At 53.8% G+C, this 23,401-nt stretch overlaps 1 protein-coding gene across 1 annotated transcript in view; it reads right to left on the bottom strand.

Moving 5' to 3' along the window:
* The window catches only part of CPLX2 (complexin 2), a 62,553-nt gene extending 45,794 nt beyond the window's left edge, over positions 1-16,759 (bottom strand). The window contains exon 1 of the mRNA XM_090289859.1: positions 16,520-16,759. The gene's annotated coding sequence lies outside the window, so the exon portion shown is untranslated. The remainder of the gene's footprint in view (positions 1-16,519) is intronic.
* Positions 16,760-23,401: the final 6,642 nt, after the last annotated feature.

The raw sequence follows: 23,401 nt of genomic DNA, 5'->3' as shown, positions 1-23,401 counted from the left end.
CTTGCCTCTGCCGGGCCGTCCTCTGCAGGCCCGGCCTCACCAGAAACCAGAGGCCGGGCTCTGCTCCATCCCCATCCTGCGGTGCAGCCCTGACCACGCTGACCGTCACCGGGCCACTCCCCTGCTCCCTGGACTCCCGGCTCCGTTTGGAGGCTCTGGGTCACCTGCTCAGCGATCTGGCTCCTCCTTAGGATGGGGCCTCCATTGTGCTCCCCAGGACAAGGCTCGCCCCAAAGCCTGTGGCTGAGCCTGGGGAGGTCCTGCTTGTGGGCCCAGCATGGGCTCCGGAGCTAAAGACCCCTCTGCTGTCTGGGTTTCCCTGGTCTAGGATCACCTCTCTCCTGTCTCCCTGTATACTTTCTGCTTGTGCTGTGATTCACTTTATACTGAGCAGAAGTAACAGACTCTCTTTTTAACCTTTAAAAATATATTTGTAAAGGTAACATGATAGCATTCTCATAAACATGTTCTATAAATAGCAGGTAAGAGTAGAAATAAGTACACGGAAAATGCAATATTATTATTCAATTGCAGCTAGGTCCTGCTGCCAGAGGAAGGCTGGGCCTCTGTGGGAAAAGAAGGCCCGTAAGTGCTAGAGAGGCATTAAGGATGTGCTCGCTTCCCACAGAGACGCTCCCCGATGTAATCAACTGGAAAGGAAGTAATTGTCACCCAGTGGTATTTAACTTGAGCTGGAATAACTCTTGAAATGGTCTTGTGGACCACTGACGGTGGGTGCCCACTCTTTGGAAAATGCTGCCTCAGCAGCCTCTGCCTGCTCTGAGATTGTGTGGCCGGCTGGACTTGACCACTGCTGCCCGCCTGGAGTTGACCACTGCTGCCCGCCTGGACTTGACCGCTGCTGCCCACTCTGTGCGCACCACATACTATTTCAGACAGACGAGGCCTGGGCAGCTACTTGGCCCAGGGGATGAGCTTGCTTCTCGGTCCAGCCATCTCAGGGAGGTAAACTGCACGGGAGGAAGCAAGAACTAGCCTTTCTGGGCCCGTCCCAAGTGACAGACGCTGCAATCAGTGTTTCACACGGTTCCTCTCCTTCCCCCCACATTTCAGTCCTGCAGGTCCCACCTTCCTGATTTCTGCCTATCAGTACTGTTCATTTGCTTAGTAATTTTATTTAAATTGAATTGCCTTTTTAAAAGCACATAATTTTATTTTAAAAGAAAATGCTACGTTATTTCCATAAATCACAGAGTTCGGCGTGCTGCTGATATTTCTCTAACATGCGTCAATTGTGAGCTAGTAAAATAATAGCTGTTCATCCACATACCACCTAACATTATTGTGCACACCATCAGTCACACGTGTGTCAGCCTTTGGGAGTCACTGTAGCATCTTAGTTAACCCTCACCTATCCCTGGAAAATTGGTTTACAGGTAAGAATACAGAGGCTCCGAGGGTTCCCTGCCTGAAGTCCCACAGGCTGAAAGGCTTGGGACTGAGATTTGAACCCAGACAGTCCTACTCTTGGTGTCTGGGCTCTTTCAATGAGAGTGCTTTCCACATGCATTTTTTTAAATCCAAAGGATCCTTTAAAAATGAAAATGTGTGTGGAAATTCAATATATAAAACAGATCAAATTGGAGCTTTTTAAATTGAAATGGGCTCGTTGGGTCCAGAGCTGCTTTTGGGGGGAACTTCCCTTGTCCGAATCTATAATGGCCCTAGGGAACCCATCTCAGGAGCCTGGGCTCTGAGGAACGTCATTGTCAACCCACAGGGCACCACCCTTTCTCTTGACTTTATTTAGTCTGATTTTTCCCTGTGAGCTAAACTCCTGAGGGGCAACTTCTGGATCTATGTTATCTTTTCTGTCTGGACATCTCTGCTTTGGACCTTTGCCATGTTGAAATCTTGAAAATTTCCATCTTCCCATCTTGAAATCTTCCACTGGCCTTACTCTGACCTGATTATTCCTGCACCGAGCACTGAGGTCTCACCTGTACCCAGGTTCTCAGAGGACACAGGAAGGATCAATGTAGTGCCTCTGAGGGGCCCTCAGTCCAGCGCGTGAGACACACGCGCACAGACATCGCCAAGTGCAGTGAGGGTCCGAGCAGCCACTGAGCGCTGGGTCTCTTGTTTCCTCGGTCCCTGCCTCTCTCAGGTGCCTGGTGGCATCCTGTGCTGGGCAGTGCCTGAGACGGGCCCCACGAGGCTGCCCTCCATATGGAGAGGCCAGGGGTCTTATCTAATTCCCCACTGAGGTTCTTGGGTCAGGGTTCCTTTCGGCAACTAATGCCTGATGTAAGTCTGGAGTTAGAAGCGTACCTTACTCAGAGACCCCAAAACCCTCACCCCAGCAGGAGGACCAACTTCTAACTGTGCCAGCATCTATAAGATGAAACTCTGCCTGGCTTCTGGCCTCAGTCTGCCTTCTCCCCTCATGGTGGAGTCTGTGATCACCCCCCCCCCCCCCGAAACTAGAGACCATCTCCCACTGCAATGGGTACTCTCAAAGGACTCTGTCTGCCAGGAAGAGAGGAATCTCTCACTCTAAAACCATGGAAAGAACCCGGCAGAGTTCCAATACGTTTTCAAGATTCTTAGAGGACATTCAACCTTGTATAGTGGCCCCTGTCCAAGCTAAGATGGCTCTTTTCCTCAGTCCTCTCTGAGATGCCTGCATCTTTGGAAGACCCCCAATGTCCCCAGAGCATCACCCTTTGGGTCTCCCATGTGCTGTGGGACTAGGTTTAAGCTAAGCTTGAAGTCCAGAAAGCTGCTTTTTGGTAGGCCCCGGAGCTGGGTCCATTAGCACCTTAAAACAACTTAAGTCACTTCAAGCCAAGTTAATTCAATCATGTCAGGTCAACTCAACTCCATCTAATACTTCCTGTGCATTTCTCTTTGCTAAATCCATCCTAAGTTGTCTGTTTTGAACACAGATTCCAGACTCAAACTTTTCCTTGAGCTGAGGAACCCCATGCACAAGGGGCTGGAGAAAGAACAACTTTTTCTGGCCTGGAGACAGCCCAACCAACAGCCTAATTCCTGGGGTCTGCTCCCCAAGACTTCATAAACTACCCTTCTGGGGTTTTCTGACTTAAAGACTTCAGACTGCAGAGGCAGCTGGCCCCTCACCCACATGGGTCCTGAGTTGTTCACTCATTCATTCATGTATTTCCTCCTTTATCTGTTCATTCATTCATTCACTTACTACGCGCCAGATGCCTCACAGACATCCTCTCATGTAATTCTCAGCAGTCAGTGTGGATGCAGAGCCGGTATGTGGCCAGCGAGAACTTGGCCCAGCCCTAGTTCCAAAGCCTGTGCTCTTTCCGCCTCATCCCAGTGTCTCTTAGGACAATTCCATAGATTTTATAATAAAGGGCGGAGACCACTGAATGCTTAAACAAACACATTCTGTAGAGAGGGAAAGCGTGTCGTATTGAATATTTCATATACAGTGAAATCCCACCCGAGCAGTTTATTAGATTTCTTTCAGAAGTGAACTATATAGGGACATGAAGGGTGACTTTTACAAAAAGCCTTTGTCAAGTTTCTATCCCAAAGCCTATTAATAAAATTGATTCATTATGGAGTCGGACAGAGGTGGGTGGTGAGGGGGAGGGAGTCTATTTTTGCACGGATAGAGGACTGGCTCAGAGACAAGAAGGAGGGGGAGGAGGCACACGGGCACTTGTTCGGATGGAGAACTCGTGTTCCCCCGGAGCTGGTACTCTTTGGTCTTAAGTAACACCCAGCGTGCACACAGCGAGTGGGTCCTGCATCAAGCATTGGGGTGGGGGGACCCACATAGGCCAGCCTCATCGCCCCTCTCAGAGGAGCCCATGGAAGGAAGTGCTCAGTGACATCTCCAAGTTTTCAGAGGACAGGGAACACCTCCCTGGGCTGAAATGGCAGGACATTGGAGATGGAACTGAAGAAGGTGGCTGGGGGAAGGGACAGAGCCCCAGGCAGCAATCAGGTCTGAGCTGTAGGATCAGCAGTGTCACCAACGGGCTGTGTGGCACCAGGCACATTCTTCCCCTCTCTGGATCTTAGTTTTCTCTCCGGTACAACAGAGGGGTTTGCCTAGGTGACCTGAAACGCCGTGGCGCTGTGGATGGGGAGCAGTGACCTGAAATAGGACCTGGTGATGAGGAAGTCTCCGTTTCCTGTGGCCGGAATGTTGTTTCTGTCCCTGCGCTGCGATGGGGGATCACGGTCTCTCCTCCTGGCGGTGAGGCTGAGGCAGAGAGAGCCGTGAGGGCCGTGGCGCCAGGACTCGGAGCCCAGCCTGGAATCCCTCCGTGGCATTAGCCGCGGTGACTCAGCGACGTAAATAGCTCCCATCTGGGCGAGCAGCGAGGGCCGCGGCGACGGAGCGCGCTCTGTATCCACACACCCTCTCTCTGTGCAAATATGCGGCGCACTGTGTGCTAAATACGAGGTGGCCTGGAGACGCTCCTCCTCTGAAAAGACTATCTGGTACGAAACTCAAGACTGTTTATTTAAAGAAACAAGTTTACAACTCTGCACGTTGGATTCCTGGTAGTGGGCGGCCTCGAAGAGGCGCTGGGGGTGCAGGGCTGCGGGGCGTGCGCTGCGCGGGGTGTCCCCCGGAGGCGGGGCTGAGCCTGCCCGCTCCACCCTCATCCTCTGCGGGGGGCCGGGGCGGGGGCGGGGGGGGGGGGACCACATGCAGGACGCTGGAGACCCTGCCGTGCAGGGGTGTGTGGGGGGGGGGGGCAGGGGGGATGCAGAACCCCCGTTCAGCAGAAAGCGCACTGGCACTGGGGCGCCGGGAGCGCTAGGTCCCAGCACCGCTGTGCCCTGCCGCTGGCCGTACGCAGGTCCTTAATTCATTCCCTCGTTCGTTCATCGAACCCGGACCAAGCACCCACAAGGCGCAGAGGCCACTTGGCGCTACCGACAGGAAAGAGGTCTGAATTCAGGCTTAGCCACCACCGGCTGTATGTCTTTGGGCAAGTTCCTTCCCCTCTCTGAGCTTCCGTTTTCCGTTTGCGAACTGGGGGTAATAGAACCGTCTAACTTTTTGGGGGGGAGCATCACCGAATAAGGTAACACACCAGGAAATGCCCCTCTGTTGTAAACGGCTCTAAAAACGCACACTGACGCTGTTGTACCACTCCGTGCGACTGGCCCACCTCATTCCCACTCAGGGGTGTTCTTGGCGATGATGGGGGCGGAAATGTCGCCCTGACCCCTACACCAGGAGCGGGGCCCTGGGCACCACCCACGCGGTGACCCCCGAATTCCCTTATCTTTGCTTTTCGGCCGAGCTGGGATGCAGGGAGCTTCAGTCAGCAGAGCGGAGGGCAGCCAGAGACGAACAGCTTCCTTGGGGGGGGGGGGGTAGGGCGCTTCTGGGGGTGCTGGTGCACCGCACCCCAGACCCCACCGAGGGCATGCCCTCGCCTCTTCTGAGGCCACCGCTAAATGCTGTGGGTTAGCAAGGGGCTGGGCACGATGGAGACCTGCCGGGGGTCAGGCCCGACCCCTGACCCCACCTGACCTGCCCTCCACGGCAGTCGGCCACGGCTCAGGCAGTGCTGTGTCCTGCCACTGCCCACACTGCTTTCTCGCTTAAGTGTGACTTCTAACCGGTGACAACGGGCAGAACTTACTGTCGGTCGTGTCTGGGTTGGGATTCTGGCTCGGGTGAGACCCCTGCGTTTCTGTGACCCTCACTTTCCTCGTGTGTAAAATGGGGCTGCTCACAGCAACCCCTCGTACATGAGGTGCTGTGTGAGTGCTCAGTGCTGTTGGTGGCGTTAATTAGGTAATGTCTGCGGGGACAGCGGCTGTGTTGTGGCCCCTCACAGTTTAGTTACCTGCCTCTGCTTTTCTCTAGGAGGCGCCCAGCACCCCCAAAAGGCAAGGACGGGGTCTCCCATGACTGTATCCACAGCCTTGCACAAGGCCCAGCCCGGGGTGGGCACCCAGGGTGTTTGCTGGCTGAGCGGTGCCCACGCATGCGCTTACACACTGTGGTTAGGCTTAGGGAGGTCCGGGTTCCGCTCCCGGCTTAGAGCTGGGGACACAGGAGTGGCGAGTGGGGAGCCAGGGCAGAGCCCACGTCCCCAGTCTTTCTGCCCTGCTGCCGTCAGAGCGTTTCTCGGGCAGACAGCAAGGCTTCGGCCACTGCGGGGGCCTGAGGCGTGTGCTCGGGGGCCGAGTACAGCCTGCCACCTCCTCCTTGCCTCTCCCCTCCCTTCTGGACTGCAGTCCTGCTCATTGTGATTCAAGGGAAGTGGAGCGCATTGCAGCGGTGGGGCCGGGACAGAGGGTCTGGCCCAGACCGCAGGGCAGTCCGGGGCAGCGGGGCTTCTAGCCGGCAGCCTTCCTGGGGCGCCCCCGGGCAACCCGCAGCGCACCCCGGGTCTCGCCTGCCCTGGTACTACTGCCTCCTAACCCAGTCTCCTCCTGCCCTGTCCCACTGCTGGAGCAGGAGCGTGGTGAGGCGGGGCCGGCGCCCCCATTCCCCAGAGCCTGGCACTTCGCAGGACTTGATAATTATCTGTAGAGCGTGTGAATGAATAAGTAATGAGCGGCTGGACGACTGGGCCAGGCCGTGTTCTAAACGCTGGTGACTCCCCACTGAAAAGGGGAGGCATGTTTCCTGCTGTCAGGGAGCAGGCAGTCTCTGAATTTAAAACTAGCAACTGGATTGGAAACAGGGCAGATGTTACTGTTTTTTGGCCGCTTAGGTGGGGAAGTGGGGAGTGGATGTGGGTGGAACCTGCTGACTGCCCGGGGAGCAGGCATACAGGGTGTTGGGGGCAAGCGGTGGCCCCGCTGGCCTCGGGCAGGCCCACCCGTGCACTGGGTCCTGCGGTTGACCTTTAGAAAGGCAAGGGAAGAAAGGTCGGCGGTGCCATTAAATGTTTAATGTCTACCTCCTGCTGAGTCCCAAACAGCCAGCATATTGCCTGGCACAGAGTTGGTATTAAATACATTTCGTCTAATGAACGGAGGGTGGGCAGAAAGCATATCAGGATGACTCAGGTCTAGAGGCTTGTGGGAGTCAAGAGTGTTAACGACCAGGAGTCATGTGAATGGGACTTTACCGCTGACGAACCCCTTCCAGGCAACAGCTGTGATTCTCACAGGTGAGCGGTCCAGCCCGTGACAGTCCCTTAGACCCACGGCCTCTAACACTCCCACTAGCCTGGCAAGGCTGAGGGCATTCTCCTCATCTCACAGAGGAGGGCGTGGAGGCTCGGGGCAGTTTGATCTTGCACAGCTGGAACCTGGCCTTGCTCTGGGAGCTCCCAGCCTCAGGGGGACACAGACAGGAAAGTGGGGCTTCCACGGGAAAGCAGGCTTGTCGGAGGTGCGCACTGCCGGGGGGCAGCAGGGGCAGCTTCCCTGGGAAGGTGAGTCCGGTGAGGCTTGGAGGACAGCGGGGCAGGAAGGGCTTTCTAGACAGAAGGAACATCATCTACAGAGACACGGGGGAAGCCGGTCTGCTCAGGCCCACAGAGGAGTTTGGTCTGGCCTTGGGGAGGAAGATGAGGCCGGGAGGTTGTTGGGGTCCGGGATGAGGGGCTTTCGTGGGGCGTGGGCTTTTAACAGGTCTCTTGCTTTGTGCTCCGGAGAGCTCCTTCTGGGGGCAGGGGAGTGGGGGGTGGAGGGAGCAGGTGGCCGGCCTTGTACTCGCTGAGCTGTGGGGTAGAGAGGGAATGGCCGCGGCCTCCAGGCTCAGAGGGTGGCGGAGCATGGAGACGCCGGGTCTGTGAGCACCAGCCCTCCCATTGGTTGACCCACCCCATGGAGTTGGAGGTCCTCTGGCTCCCAAGAAGAGCGCGATGACAAGCCTGGTCTCTGCTCCAGTCCCAGCTCTAGCCAAGGCCTCTTCTGCCACCTGACTGCTCCCCAGCTGTGTCCTAGCAACCTCGCAGCCCTCACCTTGGCAACGCCAGCCTCTGCACATTCATGCTCTGATTGGGCTGCAAGCGAAGGTGGTGCTGGGATGCCTTCCGTCCACCAGATCTGCCCAGGAGACCAGCCCTGGCCAGCTGCCACCTTGCCCCGGGCTCATCGGGCGGAGGCCGGGCAATTAGATGAGGGGGGTGGGTCTGGACACTGGACAGGACTCTGGACTGGGAGCCTTGCAAGCGAGGTTCTGACCCCAAGGTGACAGTCTGTCTGAGTGCCCATTGGACAAGTCTCTTCTCTCTCAGGGCCTCAGTGTTCTCTTCTGTAAAACAAGGAGGCTGGATAACACTATCTCTGGAGTCAAATATTCTTTTCCCATTTTTGACCTTTTCCATGGCTATTGGTTGGATGCTCTGTGGCTGGCACAAATTCTAATGTCAGACTTCAGAAATTTAAGTCCTGGCTTACTTGAACAAGTCACTTCACCTCTCTGAGCCTAGAATTTTTTTCTCTGTAAAATGAATCCATCTCGTGCTATCTCACCCTAAGAATTATGAGAGTCAATGGAAATATTACAGATGAAAGTGCTTTGTAAGTGACAAAGAGCTGTACAAACGTTACCTATTTCATCCCGTGGGCTGTACTCAGTAATGATTTATGGAACCCCCCTTCCGCCGTCACCCCCACCAGCAACCATAGCCTGTGTTTATTGAACACTTACTACGTGCCAAGCATTGTGCTGAGGGTTTTACGCATAGTATCGGATTTTGATCTTCACAACAACCATATAAGGACTTGCTATTATTATTCCCCTTTTCCAGATGAACAAATAGAGGACCTACGTGACTGTATGGCAAGAGCTCAGCCAGGCTCCCTGGCTCCAAAACCCGACCATTTAAAATGCGGCGAGGTGGCTAACTCAGGCTCCTCTCTCCATCTTGGGCTTTTCCTCTGGCCTAAGCTCAGGATCTAGCTCAGACGTGGGTAGGCAGAGGCACCATCACTTCCTGAACATTCTCTACATGCCAAGAACTGGTTATCTTCTCAGACTTTTGCACGGGTGCCCATCTCTGGGTTGGAGAGGCAACATACCTTACCAGGGACTCGCAGCGTCCAAGGGATGGGTTCGAACCTAGGCCGCTTGACATGAACGGTGCCTAGGGCTGCGGGCCAGCATCACGTCCTCGCCGTGTGGCCCCGGCTCGGGCTCTGTCTCCATGGCTGAGGCAGCCCATGGTCTCTGAGGCCCCAACTAGAAGCCCTTTCTTGTTTCCAGTTTGTCCTGAGCAGACCAGCTTCGGGGCTGGCTCTCCGGAAGTGCCCATCGCAGGGTCAGGATTTGACCCTGTGCCTGTGACTCATCCCATTTCTCTCGCTCTCGACCTGGTTCTTTTCGAATCCTGGCTTTATTTGAAAATTTTGGTATTTTATTCATTATGGAATTTTTGCATTAATTTTGTTTTAACTGCACCAGATGCTTACCTCGATGACGGAGTCTTTAGCACCCCTTACATTTTGCACCAGAGGCAGGTGCCTCTCTTCCCTACCGACCTCACTCCGGCTGCAGCCAGCCCTGCCTTCTCCCTCCTCCTCCTGCCTCATGGCACCAGGCTGCTGCCTGCACTGCGGTGCCCACCGGGCAGCCAGCCAGCCAACGGCTTTACTTCCCAGCAGGGGAGCCCATCGCTTTGTTTGCCCTTTGGCTGACCTGCTCTGGAGACGGCAGTAGGGGCTGTGGGCCTGAAGAGGGGTCCGGGGAATCATGCCGACCTGGGCTTTGCCCCTCGGGCCTCTTGCCAGTGGGGTGACCGACCGCTTCACCAGTCTTCAAGGTCCTCCCTGCCCTGGCCGCATCAACCTCTCTGCCCTCATCTCTACCACCCTCTCTCTCGCTCCCTTTGCTGCTGTCCTGCCACCTGTTAGGCTTCTCCCTACCCCAGGACCTTTGCACTTTCTGCCTGGACCCTTGCCCCATGGTTAGCTGCCGAGTCCCACCCAGATGTCAGGTTCAATGCCTCTTTCTTCAGGCCCCCCCTCCCCACCTTACGTAAACAGCCGCCGGTCTCCGTGGCACACCCCCTCGTTAATTTTTTCCCTAGCACGCATGTGACTTGGTGACATTATTTGTTGACCCACCGTTCTCTGTCTCCCCACCAGAACGTGAGCTCGGGAAGAGCACAGTTCATGTCTTATTCTTCATTTCTCTCCCGCTCCTAAAATAGTCACTGGCCCATCGGAGGTGCTCAGTGAGTCTTTAGGAATTAATGAGCCAGACCCGGGGCTTCAGCTTCCATGTTTGTGAAAGGGGACGACAACCCTAACCCCCACTGTCTGAATCAAAAGCAAAATGACCCGGTGGGGCCGGCAGTATTACCCCCACTGTACAGACGATGACCTTGCATTTCAGAGGCACGGTGGGCCTGGCCCGAGACCCCCCAGCCGGGAATCCCCGGGGCTGGTGTGCTCTGCAGTCTGAAGGGGCGCCCGGCCCCACACGCTGCTCTGAGGAGGCACTCAGCAGCCTGAGCGCTGGGTCCGACTCCCCCCGAGTCCCCTGCCATCTGCTGGTTGAACCGCAAGCCCCTACTTGCCCGCCGAGCTGTCTCAGCTTCCTGACGCGTCAAAGACAGGAATTGTAATGGCCGGTTTTTGTGCAGCACAAAAGCCCACCTCTTGCAAATGTGGAGAGAGATTTTCTCCACGCGGGCAATTACGACGCTGAGTATCTGGGGAGCGCTTTTCATCTTCCAGGCACTTCACCGAGATCACCTTCTGAACCCTACGCGGCAGTGCTTGTGGCAGCTTGTGGGGGTGTCGGGGGGGGGATGTGGGTGGCAGTGCCGTTTGCAGCAGAGGCTGGGGTTCATAAGAGCTTGAGCCCCCCAAGGGAACACCTCTAAGAGTTTGGTTTGTTTTCCGAGAGGTTTCACCACGGTCCAAAATGCACTGCCTGTCTTGGGGATTCAAGGTTTCCGACTTTTCCTGCCCTCTTTGGTCATCGATTCAGCAACGTATTAAACAGATATCGAACGAGACTATCCCAGATGTTCTTCTAACCATGAGGATGCAGTGGGGGAACAAAATATATACTGCCCTTGCAGTAGGGGGACAGATGACATTGTCTTGATGGTAACTGTCCATGTGGCTGTGGGTCGGTCCCTTTCCCTCTTTGGGCCTTGGGTTTAAGCTGCTCTCCACCCCAAATGCCCCTGCTGAAAAAGCCTTGGATGGCCTCTCATTGCTCACAGAGCCAGACGAGCATCCTCGGCCCGACTCCCAAGGCCCCTCAGAGTCCAGCTCTAGCTGACCTGTTGCAGCGCCTGCTCCCGGCTCTCTTACCCCCATTTTGCTCCATTTTTATTTAACCAATATGTCACTTTCCACACGCTAGGCACTAAGTGCTTCACAAATTTTAACTCGTTTTTTTCTTTACATGCAGCATTATTTTGTATTCGTTTCGGGTATACAGCCTAGTGGTAGACAAACGCGTACTTTACAAAGTGGTCCCCCTGATAGGTACCCACCTGGTACCAACACAGAATTTTAACTTGTTTAATCAGCATGGGGACCCCTTGAAATAAGTATTGTGATTCCCATAGTCTCCATTTTAAAGATAAGGACATTGACAGACAGAGAGATGAAGACCTTGCCTGCGTCCCCAAAGCTGCCCAGTGGTGTGGCTGGGATTTGAACCCAGGCAGCCTGGCTGCTGGTCCATGCGCTCTGCTGCTGCTCTGCTGCCTCTCTGTCTGTTCTGGGCGCTGGCCTACTCCCTCCTCTTTAAGGTATGATTCAGCAGCCATGCCCACTGCCATGCAGCCTTCCATGATGCCTCCCTGTCGAATGCATGCTTACCTGTGTTCCCACAATGCCTTGCACACCCCTTCCCATGGGGGTAATGCTGTCCTGCTTGTGTTCTGTCTCCTCTGCTGGATGCTGAGCACCTGCGTGGGTGGGGCAGCTCTGTCTCACCCTTCCTGCCCCTCTGTGCCCAGCCCAGCATCCCATATCATCCATTTTTCATGGAGTAACCAAAGGCATCTTTAAAAAACAAAACCAGTTTTTATCACTCCCTGGCTTTAAACCATCCAGTGACAATCCATTGACCTTCCAATAAAATCCTGGCTGTGGCCTAGAAGGCACGGCATGGTCCGGTCCCTGCCTCCTCCTCGCCCTCGTCTGCTGCCACTCTCCCTCCCGTTCACTCTGCTCCAGCCACATGGGCCTCGTGCCTGTCCCCACACAGTCCGGGCGCACCTGAGGCCTCTGCCAGTGCTATGTCCTCCGCCTGGGATGTTCTGCCCCGTGTCCTCACATGACCGACTGCTTGTCATTCGAGCCGCCATTTCAGACAGACCTCCCTCATCTATCTGTATGCTTAAATGTTTTCCTGATCACTTTTTAAATAGTTATTAATGACTCGTGTCTACCGCAAGTCTAAGCCCCATGGGAGCAGGGGTCTGGGGTATCTTGTTCAGCACCTGGAACAGCGCCTGACACAGAATAGCCACTCTGTGACTTAGTGACGGAGCAAGGGATGTTCACCAAGGTCCCTTTGAGATAGTACCTATTACTATGCAACTGTGCCCAGGCTGTAATGTAATGTAATATAATATAATATAATATAATATAATATAATATAATATACCCTGGCTGGTTTGGCTCAGTGGATTGAGCGTCGGCCTGCGAGCTAAGTGTCGCTGGTTCGATCTTCCAGTCAGGGCACATCAGAGAAGGAAAACTCTGATTCCAAAAAACCTCCGCTGCCTTGCGGCATACCTCTTCAGGGGAAAGGCTAAGGGAGTAAACCCCGACAGAAAATCCGGAGCCGGAGTCCCTAAGGCGGTTTGACGTTGTAGTCAACGCCGGCAACTCCTGCGACGCACCTGAAGCCAAGCTGTATTGACTCCGTCTTTCCCTTGGACCCTTCAGCTGCGAAGAGAGGGGGGTCTGCTGCATGGGCAACAGCAGACCCTCCATATCACCCTGCCCAGGCTCTGTAGCTTCAGCTTCACTGGAGAGGACACTCCAGCGTCATCGCAAGATGTCGATTCAACACGGGAGGAGACAGATACCGTGTCACTCCCGAGTCGGACTGCATAACCATTCTCGGCGGTGCAGATAGACTCTTAAGAAGCTACACCATCGTCTCTCGAGACGGACGGCTGCCGCCGCCGACGAATATAATATAGATCTAAATTGGCCTCCTTTCAGGCTAAAAGCTGGGATAATGCCGCAAGCTGAAGTTCACTGTCCTTATCACCTTCTTCTTTCTTGCCTACAACCATGTTCCCGGAAGTAAGGCAATTTTGTTGACCATTCTCTGTTGACTTTCCTTCACCAGGGACAGTTAGAATTCTGTATGTGTTTTGACTCGTCCACCTAAGACTTAAGGAAACTTGTGAGCTACTAGCTTCCCACTTTGCAAGCAGAAACATCCCTGAAATGCGAAAATGCTGACTTGTGAAGTGTCCAGAGCCCAGTGGGAGCACACCCACCACCACAGCCAACACGTTTCATCGGTAACAGGAGATACTTCGTCTCCAGGGAGGAACAAGAACTCTGAGTTCTGCCAGGGCCTAGGCCCAGTCAAGAACATTTATGAATGACTCGTGGGCACGGACAGTGGAGAGGGGTTGACTGTGGGCAAAATGCATGGACTAGGGGTTGGGGGAGAAATAGGGACAACTGTCATAGAATAAACAAAAACAAAACAAAACACCTCCAAGGGGGGTTCCGTTACTGAGAGGCATATGCATCCAAATTCAGGGCCAATGCAAAAAGGGAGGCTTCACGTGCATCTGCTTAAGGCAAGCAGGATGGGCAGAAATCCACAGAAATGAGGTCTGGGCGTCTGACTGCAGAGCCTTTGCTCACGAGGAACGAGAGGCCATCCAGGAGACATGCTCAGTGGCCAGAATCAAGGTACCGCCATCACTGACTTTCTTCAAAAGGACGTGGAAGGGAAATGTGTTAAGGTGTCTCCCAAGTCCAGCTGCCATACATGTCATCCTCCTGAGAACCAGGAAAGACATTTCTTGCCCTCCTTCCTCCTCTTCCTTCTAGGGAAGGCTATGGCATCCCAAGTTTATGGGCTGAGAAACTCTAAGGTTTACTCTTCTAGGCAAAATGGTGAATGGAAAAGAACTCAAGATTGTGAGTTCAAAGGTCTGGGCTCTGGTCTTAGCATCGTGGGACTTCGGGTAAACTTAGTTCCGTTCCTAGCCCTTGTCTCCCCATCTGTAAAGTGTGGCTGTTGGGTTTGGTGATTTCCATGATGCCAGGCCTTCTGTTCTTACGAGCGTATGGTTCAGATTACTTTGAAAGGAAAGCTCTCACCTTTTCTTTTTCTTTATGGGGCTCAATTTGTTTTTTGATCAGCCTTGTAAATAGTCATTGGTCTCTGGCCACAGAGTAGGTAGGAGAGAGAAAATAGCTTCTCTAATGCACATGGTTCATCACCATGGTGGGGCCTGTCTCAAAACTTTCTGTCAAGAACAGGAATGTTCAGAACATATCAAGGAGGGAAAGTCATGATTTGAGTTAGTGAAACAACCTTTGAATGGCAGAAGTTGTTATTGATGTTAAAAATCCTTCTGCACCGAATTATATGATGTCTTGAGTTTCCTTCAAAATAAGTCTCTGTGTGTGTGTGTGTGTGTGTGTGTGTGTGTGTATGTATGAGAATGGGTGTGGGTGTAGATGAAACAAAATTAGCCAATTGTTGAAGCTGGGTGATGGCTATGTGGGGGTTTCTCATACTATTCTTTCTATTAAAAAATATGTTTGAAATATTTCATCACAAAAGGCCCTTTGGAGACTGGCTCCAGCCTTTCTCTCCACTCTTATTTCATAGTCCCCAACTGAAGGCCCCTCTGGGACAGTGACCTCACCCCAGTGGCTGTGATTTCACACCTGTAGGCCAGTTCCATCTGTCCAAGATACTCTTCCTCTTCTTTCCCCACAGTTGGCCTCTCCTGTGTGGGAGGTCCCACAGCCTGGTATCCTCGATTAAAGCACTCACCCCATCATAGTGCACCTGTTTTCTTTTTGGCTTCCTCTGCTGGTCTGTGTCCTCCTCAGGACACTTCTGTCTCCCTAGTGCACAGTCAGTGCCAGACACATGCCAGGTTCTCAGCACATGTTTACAAAGGGAATAACAGCAGGAATGGCAGCTACCATTTTCTTGAACACTTACTATGTGCCAGGCACCACCCCTGATTTCATTATACAGGTCTTTAACTTAAACCCTCACAGGTGGATACTATTACCCTATCTCCTCAGAAGGTCACTTGCCCAAGGTCATGTGCTCGTGACAGCTGAGACTTGGACTCAGGATGGAAACCACTTAGCTCTGTTTCCTGCATCTAGGATTTTAAGATGTCTCTATGGATGTTACACAATAGGGTCAGGATTTGGGGAGCCTGGGTTTTAGGCCCAGTTCTGCTACTACACCGCTGTGTGACCTTGGGCAAATCACTTCTGCCCCATAGGCTGGGTCTCCCAGTGAGACTCTCAGCAAAGGAACTGATGGCGTGGTCCAAGGTCCTCCAGCTTCAGCTCCCGGGGAAAAGGTTTCTACTCCCACAGTTGGGTTTCTGCTGCTGAACTGGGTTTTCATTTGGGGAACCTCTCAGCTTCTCATACCTCAACCTCTTTTCTCGCCAGTTGCAACGTCCCAGAGTCAAGCCTGTTCACAGCCTGCTGCCCGCTCCCCTCACCCCCGTCCCTCCCTGGGGCTTCACTCCGGGGGTGGCGGGGGAGCCCGGGCAGGAGGGAGGGGGAGCATGTAGCTGCCCCGTTTGTGCGGCTTCCCTGTGGCTTCTGAGCACCCTCCCCCACGGAAACTCAGCCTCGCACTTTCTAGGGATGTTCTGAGGACAGCCCGAGTCACCGGCTGCAGCTGCCAGCCCGGGGCGTCCGTGTTGGGCTCTCGGGAGGTCCTGAGCTAGAGTGCAGGCCGGGGTCTGGGGGGAAGACGGCCAGGCGCTCCTTCCGCTCGCCTTAGGTCCAGCGCGCCGGGCTGGGGCTCCAGACCCCTCCCTGCCTGCCCACCGCCCTCCGCCCTCCCGCTGGGACCCGCCATTGCAAGGCCGGGCCTTGGCGAACCGCAGACCGGAGCGCGATGGCGGCTAGGCCCCCCTCCCCAGTCTGCCCCGGACCCTGCCCTGGGAAAAGCCGAAATCGCCCTGGCGAGGCAAACACCCGCCCCCCAAGGAACGCGGGGGCCCCCAGCCCCTCGGCTTTGTCTGCGGCGGCCGGGCCAGAGCGGGAGGCTGGCGGGAGCTGTCCCCGCCGCGGTGCGGACGCGCGGAGCGGGGCGCGCAGGGCTGAGCGGCTGTCCGTGGTGCTGAACCCGGCCCGCAGGCGGGGGGGGGGGAGCGCCGCTTCCGCGCGTGCAGGGTCCACCCCGCCGGGCCCGGGGGCTGTCCCCGAGGCGGCGCTGGAGCGGGAAGGAGCCCGTGGCGCCCGCCGCGCCTCGCCCCGGAAGAGCCGCGGCGAGACTACCGGCGGGAGGAAGGAGGGCCCGAGGAAGCCGCCCTCGGGGAGCGCCGCGGCACGGGGCCCGCGGCCGGGGTCGCGCTGGCGGGCCTGCTCGGGCGGGGACGTGGCGGCTCAGCTGCGGAAAGCGAGCGCGCGTCCGACAAACCTGTTGGAGGCTGGAGCTCCTCCGAGGCCGACCTGGGCGCCGGGGACCGGACCGAGATGCTGGCGCGCCTCTCCCTCGCTCTTTCTGGGCTCCTCCGCGGAGACGCTCCCTCCTGCTCGGGCTAGCACGTGTGCACGCGGGGGGCCCTGAACCCCTCTTCCTTCCGCCGGAATGTCAGCCGAGCCGCAGGGCACGGAGCCGAGAGGCTTCCCCCAAGGACAGACCCGCTCCCGGGGAGACCCAGGCTTCCTGAGAAAGGAGGCGGGGGCTGGCGACGGGGAGGAGAAAGGGCGCCAGCAGAGGTGTCTGTGGACCCAAGAGGGAGACATGGGGGAGCTCCCCATCCAGTCAGTTGCACCTGAAGTTTGGGGACTTAGGGTCCTGTTACTTAGGGGACAGAGCACACCTTGCCTTGGAAATCTCTCCCTCCCTCCCTCTCCGCTTTGGTGACCAGTAACCAAATGCAGGTCTTGTACCTGCTCTGTTGCAAACTTGACTCACTAGTCTGACTGCCTCTGTCCCTTGGTCCTGCCCATCCCCGCACCCCAGAGAGAGCCCTCCAGCTCTCCCCCCTGCGCAGCGCGTCTGCAGTGAGACGCAGGCTTCGGTCCTTCACCAGAAGGCCCAGGGCCCCCTCTCCAACCGCGTTCCCACCGGAGCGGGTGGCCTGATCACGCATTCCAAACAGGTGCGCCCGGTGCCTTAGCACCTGCTGTTGCGTTGGGCTGGGAGGCTCTTCCAACCTTACTACGTGTGCTTTCGTTAAGTTAAAATGGCCTCATGTGAGTGGGACTCTCCCTGACCCCTGAGGCACCATCGCCCCTTCCTCTAAGCTTCCTCTGCTTTGCATTCCTCCACGAGACTTCCGATCGCGCCATGTCATGATTCCTTACGCACAGATGCCCGCCGCTACCGGGCTCATGAGAACTGTCCCAGGTTTTCCTTTGCGCTGTGTCTCCGTCTCCTAGCGCGGCGACCGGCAGACAACAGCGGGTGAGTTAGCCCTGCTGAATGAGCGTACGCGCGAGAAGCAGAGGTCAGAGCCGCGTTCTCTCTTTCATGTGATTGTTCATTTATTTCTATATATACTTTACATCACAGCCTGCGAAGGCCAACAGCATCCCGGCCTAACCCCTCTGCCTCGTCTCCACCAACTCTCTCCTGACTAATTTCGCCTGCAGTGGCCTCCATTTTGCACCCAGCTGCTTTCCTTTATTGGGGACCCTTTATAACCTTGATATTTACTGGTGGAATCCTTCTTGTCCTCTGAATTTCAGCTCGCACGTCACCTCCTGAAGAGGCCTTCTGTGGCCACTCTGCTATTTGCTCCCCCAATTAACCTCTAACGTTGCGTGTTATTTTTCTTTATTATTATTATTCTTTGAAATCATTTTATTTACCTGTTTGCTTGTTCATCATTGGTTCTCCCTCAACTAGATTGGAACCCTCCAGGGCAAGGGGTCACATCTATCCTGCTCACTGCAATGTTCTCGGTGGTTCGCGTTCTGGGGTAAACGTCCCTCACTCCAGTGCACCGGTAACCCCTTTTCTCTGTAAAGGCGTGAGCCCTTGTACCGGCCACTGTGGAATTTTCTGTGAGGCATGAGTCAACCAAGAGTGTTTAACGAAAGGGTCATCCTGGCATCCCGTGGGACAGGGAAGTGGAGGGCCACAGCCCTGAGGCGGAGATGCTGAGCCTGAATCATAGCCCCTTCTCACCCTGGATGGCAAAGCCGCAGCAACAGCTTACTTCACACATACAAAGCACGGCCACACCCACCATCTCATGTGATATTCATGGCAGCCTTCTCTGGTAGGTACTATTCTCTCCAACACTGAGAACATCTGAGGCTAAGAGAGGAGGCCTGACCTGGCCCAGGCCAGTCCGCTGGGAGAGAGGATGCCCTTCCCAGTGCTGCGCTGTAGACTGGGGAGTCCCGAATTCAGACAGGTTCCTGCCTGCCAGGGTTCCACGTAAGTAAGAGACGCAGGCACAGAAACAAACGCTCATCATACAACCTGATGAATGCTCAGCAGTGATTCTCAATCTGGGGATGGGGCGGGTGAGCAAGAAATGAATAGGCTGCCAGGGTCACAATAAACCGAGATTCATTCCAATAATAATTGTGATTTGTTCATTGTTTCCCAGATGACAGATACTGTGCTAAGTTTTTGCATATTGTGTCTCAGCTCATCATTCCTGCCTAGGTCCATCCTCACTTTACAGAGTTCACAGAACCTTAGGGAAGTTAAGTACCTTGGTCAAGGCTGTGAGGCCGGGAAATAGCTGAGCTGGGACTTAGCCTGACTTGGTTTGACTCAAAGCCAGAGATCTTAACCAATCTGAGGGTCTGGTAAGCAGGGAGGGGCCCGGATTTGAAGATGACTCTTAGAGCACCCCATTATACTTTACCCCCTGTGGAGAAGCACCCCCGCTGACAGGGCTGCGAGTGGGGAGGAAGGAGGGATGAGCACAGCCCGTGGGAAGGAGCTGCGGAGGACCGAAATGAGATCTGGAAGGGCGAAGTGGGAGTTTCCGGGCAGACCGGCGGAGAGAACTCCAGACAGAGGCAGCAGAATATTCCAGCACCCCAGGGTGTGGAAATGCGGGGTCTGTCAGCGGTTTGGTGTGGGTGGAGTGCAAGGCTGGGGTACGGGGACAGGGGCTTGGGAGGGAGGCTGGGATTCAGTTAGACTCGGCTGCGTGCCTTGATCCTGCAGGCGGGGAAAAGCCACCGAAAGGCAGCAATAGCGGTGCCTGGAAAACTGCCACCGTCACCTGGATCGTCCCACAGGAGCAGCATGGGGTCAGTCCTTTACAGTCTGCACAGTGCTTTCTGCTAGCAGAAATGTCACTGTGGCGTGAGGCGTACCTGAAGCTCCGTGAGGGCGCCACGCCTGGGGGCTGGCTCCAGCCGCGAACCCAGAGCAACGCAGGCCCTCGGCATTTGCTGAAGGGGAAGAAATTGGAGGGGCCCAGTTTAGAGGCTGCTGCGATGACTCAAGCACGGGAGGAGTGATGAGTGGCGTCCCTTAATCAGGGCTCTTGGAAGCACTCACTCCAGAGAGTAAAAACCTATGGTCTCCTGCCCCTGAGCGTGCAGGGGAGACTGGGATTCAGCGGTCCAAAACGGTTGCTGAATAATGACTGCAATTTACCTTCCCGACACACAGAAAAGCATGTTGTTACCCAGGCAGCCAGCACCTCTCGGAACCGGGATCTCTTCTGTTGTTGGCACTTTATGTCTTTTGGCTCCTGGAGTTGCGTCCTGATGGTCTCTATTATGTGGCAGTAACATAAGCTATCATTGGTTTCAGTGTTTTAAAGGGCGATCACTATGCTAATGAAACGCAGAGTTGGCTCAAGAACTAAAATCTACCTTCTGTTTCTCCACCCCCGTGGGAACGTCCACATGGGCCCTAGTAATGCCTGACCCAGAAATGTCTGACTTGTGGCTTGTATTGGGCCCCTTTAAGACCCGTGATGTACATTAACCCTGTGAAGGTGGGTGTGACTCTTACCCCCACTTTACAGATGAAGAAAAAAGAAGTCAGGAGACTTGCCCGAGGTCCTGGCCTTAGAGAGGCAGGCTTCAAACCCTGGCTGTTTGATTGCTGTCTGGAGGCTCCCACACTATATCTGACTGCCTCCCAGAGAAAACCTCTCCATTCTTTTCCTGCCCAGACCCAGGTAAGCCTGGCCAAATAATTTCACCTCCGAGAGTCTCAGCTTCCTCTCTGGAAGGTGGGGATAAAAAAGTAGTTGACAAGGCAGGTTGCTGGGAAGAGTCAGTGAGGGGACATATGAAGGCACCTGAATAGTGCTGGCTCCTTTCCTGGTCTTCCTCCCCTGCCCACGGGCCCCTGTGAAACTCTTCTTCTCCCGCATCATCCGGTCCGTCGGGAAGTCAGTTAAGGTCTTGGACCGAACTCGGTCTGCTTGTCTCTCTCCTCCACCCCTGTTTCCCCAGGCCTCCCGGCCTCCTGCCGGGGTTACTACAGCAGCTGCTTGACCACTCTCTCTGGTTCCACTCTTGCTCCCCAAAGAGATTTTAAAAAATATACATCCCATACAGAAAAGAGCACGAATTACATGAACAGTTTGCCGCAAAGTGAGCACAGCTGTGTAGCCAGCACTCAGCCAGTGAAAAGGATGACACCGAGTCTCCATTCTGGCACCCCAGTTATCATTGCCCCCTCACGCCTCCTCAGAAGTAACCACAAATCTACAGGGACTTCTGACAATAGAGATTAATGTTGCCAATTTATGAAGTCATACAGCCTGTATTATTTTGTATTGGGCTTCTTTTGCCCAATATCACGTGGAAGAGATTCATTCACATTGTTGCCTGAGTCAGCGAAGTTCTACTTTTCATTGCCGTGTAGTATTCCACGACAGGACAAGTTCTCAATTTGTTGATGGATTCTTAGGCTGTTTCCCAATTTTGTATAGATCTTTTGATACATATATGTAAGGGGTTTTGTTGGTTCTATTCCAAGGAGTGAAATAAACGAGTAAGGTGTGCTTTAGCAGATATTTCTAAAAAGTATTGACCCCAATTTCACTCCTATAAGCTGCGTATGGAAGTTCTAGTTGCTCCACGTCCTCACCAACACTTTGTATTATCAACATGCTTTCGCTTTTAGCCGTTCTATCTATGTAGGGAGAATGTAGTGGTTTTAGTTTGAATTTACCTGGTAACGAATGAAATACTTTTCCACAAGTTTAATGACTGTTGGAAAAACTCCATTTGTGAATTGCTTGTTCATGTCGTTGTCAATTTTTCTATTGTGACATCTGTCGTTTTCTTAATGATTTGTAGGAATTGTTTATGTGTTCTGGGTAGGAATCTTCTGAGGCTGTAGGGATAGATACAGTATATATGTATCCTATAGTACCCACTGTCCTCCATGTCACCCAGCTCTAGTGTCACTGCAGCACGGCTTCGCAAAGTCACAGCATGCGTGACACACTGAAGAGGGGGTCAGACAATCCTTGGCATTATCAACTTCACACTTGACTTATTTTCCTAGCTTTTACTGGTGTTCTTAAATCCAGCTGTCATTATTTCAGCAGCTCAGTTTCTATTGATTTTTGAGGAGAAAAGAAGCAAAAGGATATTCCTTGAACATTTATTATATCTTGTTTGGTCCTCAAAACAACCATCTGCAGGGACGTGGTCACCCCCAGTTTACAGATGAAGAAGCAGGACTCAGAGAGGCAAGGCTAGGAAGAACTCACAGGAGGACTGTAGTTCAGTCAGATCGCCTGAAGGTTCCTTCAAGGAAGCCAGTTCAAACCCGTATCAGAATGTTTCGCAGGAATCAGGCACGTGCCGTGGACGGGTTTAGCAGAGGGCTCAGATATTGGCTTTGGAGAATAGCATGTGGGCTCCAGGCCTGTTCTCACCCCTCACCGCCTTCGTGACATTGGATGAACCACGTGGATCCACATGTTCTCGTATGTGAAATGAGAATAAAACAATCTCTTCTGGGGGTGCCTGTGAAATGCTTGCCTACAAAGAGAGTTCAGTAAATGTTGGCTTGTACTGTTATCGTTGTTATTTCATGTAGTCGTTCAGTTTACTCTTCCAAGATGTTGCTGAGGAGCTGCAACAGGAGGTAAGATGCTTAGAGGCCGTTAAGGTAGAGCTTTACGGTTGTATGTAAAACCCTTCAGACCGGAATTTTGAGGATGAAGAACATGTCTTAGCGTATTTCTACTTCCTTGCACAGAGAAAGGTAACAGGCTCAGAGAGAGGAAGTGACTTATACAAAGTCACAGAGCTTGGATCCAAACCCAGACCCATATGACGTTCAAATTTTGGTACAGTTTACGTCATGACGATCCCCTTTCCTGGGAATGAAAATCCTAGCTCCTGTCCTCTCCATTGTGTCTGCCACAAGAAGAGAGGAAATCCACCGATAATCCTTAAAGCTCGTTTGAAGCTCATCACACCCATTACCTTCCCAGCAAGCTGCTTATTGCAGGGACGGACAAGAGGTCCAGCTGATGGGGCAGCAGCTTCTCCAGCTGCTGCCTGGCTGGAGGCCGAGAATGTTCTCAGAGTCCTACAGGGAAAACAGCAGGTAACCAGACCCCGACTCTGTCTAGGGGAGGCATCCAGGGGCCGAAGACAGCAATACCCACAGCCCTTGGGGGCCACTGGGAAACAAGTAATTCGTTAGCATTTGTCCACTCTCAGAGACCCGTGAGGAAGGACTTTCTGAGCCTCAGTATCCTGTCTGCAAAACAGAGGCATCGTCATTTGTCTGGCAGGGTCCTTTTAGACTTTCGGTGACCTGATGTACGTGTAACCCATGTCATATATGTGAAAATAGCTTCTATTTCAGTGTCCGCTGAGGCCGCAGAGGCCGGAAATAAAATTGAGGTGCCAAGCACCCTCAGGCAGAGTGAGGTGCCAGTCTCCCGGGAAGGATACACTATTTGATTTTCAAGCAAGTTTGGCCAGCCCTGAGGACAGGAAAGGTTGGTGTTGAAGAGAGGAGGAACGAGGGTTTCTTTGGAGTCAGCAACATTCTGGGTACCACCCAACCCCATTCCCGTCATGGGGGATGGGGAGGAGCACCCCAAGAGAGAAAGGGCTCTTAGGAGGGCCTCATTTGGGTCTCCTGACATGGAGGCCACTGAGGCTGGGGTCACCCATGTGCAGAAAACCCTAAAAGCAGGAGAGTATGGCAAGTTGGTGTATTGATCGCATGCATTAGTTTGACAAATATTTATTGAACACCTACTATGTGCCAAGAACAGTTTCAGGTACTTAGAATTCATCACCCTCTTGTGCGCAGGGGGACACAGAGTAAACACCTAGAGATGTGCTGACATTTTTTGTGATAACTGTCATGGAAAAAATTGCACCA

The sequence above is a fragment of the Furipterus horrens genome, unplaced genomic scaffold (assembly GCF_987537825.1).
Source record: "Furipterus horrens unplaced genomic scaffold, mFurHor1.1.pri manual_scaffold_10, whole genome shotgun sequence".
NCBI classification, from domain to species: domain Eukaryota; kingdom Metazoa; phylum Chordata; class Mammalia; order Chiroptera; family Furipteridae; genus Furipterus; species Furipterus horrens.
Note: the sequence above shows the minus strand (reverse complement) of the source record. Positions and strands in the feature narration are given on the sequence as shown.